This window comes from Onychostruthus taczanowskii, unplaced genomic scaffold (assembly GCF_017590055.1).
Source record: "Onychostruthus taczanowskii isolate IOZ18803 unplaced genomic scaffold, ASM1759005v1 scaffold257, whole genome shotgun sequence".
Lineage (NCBI taxonomy): Eukaryota > Metazoa > Chordata > Aves > Passeriformes > Passeridae > Onychostruthus > Onychostruthus taczanowskii.
In genome coordinates, this window is record NW_024499873.1 from 62,882 (window position 1) to 64,285 (window position 1,404).

A 1,404-nucleotide genomic window follows, 5' to 3' on the forward strand; every position below is an offset into this window, starting at 1 on the left:
CCGTTGCCCCCTCCCCCGTCGTTGCCCCCCCTCACCGCTGCACCCCGAGCTGTTTCTGCGCCACCCGGGCGGCCACGGCCGCGGGCTGGGGGGGGTCCTGGGGGTCCTGGGGGCTGCAGAGACACGGGAGAGAGCCCTGTGGAACCCTATGGGACCCTGTGGAACCCTATGGAACTCCATCCGCCCCTACAGAACCCCACAGACCCCTGTGGAATCCACTGCATTCACATGGACCCCCCCAGACCCCTGTGGACCCCTATGGACCCACATGGAATCCTATAGATCCGAACTGAACCCTATGGAACCCTATGGAACCCCACAGATCCCTGTGGATCTGTATGGAACCCCATGGGACCCTATATACCCCCACAGAACTCCACAAACCCCTGCAGGGCCCCACAGACCCCTACAGACCCCTATGGAATACAATGGATGTGTATGGAAGCCTATGGAACCCTACATACCCCTACAGAACCACCCAGATCTCTATGGAACCCCCCAGACCCTTATAGACCCCTATTGATCCATATGAAACCCTACATACCCCTATAGAACCCCCCCAGATCCCTTTGGACCCCTATGGAAACCTGTACATCATTGTGAACCTCCCCAGACCCCTATGGACCCTCACAAACCCCATAGGGACCCCCCAAACCCTTACAGAGCCCCTATGGACCCCCACAGACCCCACAGGGACACCCCAAACCCTTCCAGAGCCCCACAGACGCCCCCCAGCCCCCAAACCCTAACACGCCCCTATGGACCCCCTAAAGCCCCCAGACCGCTCCCCCAAATCCCCCCAAATTCCCCCAAGCTCCCCCAAATCCCTCCAAAGCCCCGGAATCCCCCCCAGCCCCCACCTGTGCACCAGCAGCAGCTCCTCGTCGCTGGCTGGGCGGCACTGGGGGGGGAACGGGGGTGTCAGGGGGGTCCCTAAAATCCCGGGGAGGTCCCCAAAATTCGCAGGGACCCCAAAAGAGGAGGAGACCCCCCCGAAATTGGGGCTCACCTGGACGGGGACGCAGCGCTGGAACAGCTCCTGCAGGGCCGGACCCCCGGGGGGGCTGCGGGACCCCAAAGTAAGGGGGACCCCAAAAAACCCCGGGGGGATCCCAAAGTCAGGGGGGACCCCAAAAACCCCGGGGGACCCCAAAGTCAGGGGCGACCCCAAAACCCCCGGGGGGAGACCCCAAAGTCAGGGGGAGGGGGGATGGGGGGTTGGTGGAGAGGATTTGGGGGATTTGGTGAAATTTGGGAGATTTGGGGATTTGGTGGAAATGGGGAGTTTTGGGGAATTTAGGGACTACGGGGGATTTGGGAGATTTGAAAGATTTGGGGGAACTTGGTGAAATTTGGGGCATTTGGGGGATTTGGAAGATTTGGGGGGTTTGGAGGATTTGGGTG

At 61.0% G+C, this 1,404-nt stretch overlaps 1 long non-coding RNA gene across 1 annotated transcript; it reads right to left on the reverse strand.

Annotated features, from left to right (window-relative positions):
* Positions 1-7: 7 nt before the first annotated feature.
* On the reverse strand, positions 8-1,350 carry LOC121337222. Its single transcript, XR_005952867.1, has 3 exons — positions 1,010-1,350; positions 861-901; positions 8-113 (listed from the first exon to the last, which is right to left on the reverse strand). It is a non-coding gene; the product is annotated as an uncharacterized LOC121337222 (long non-coding RNA).
* Positions 1,351-1,404: the final 54 nt, after the last annotated feature.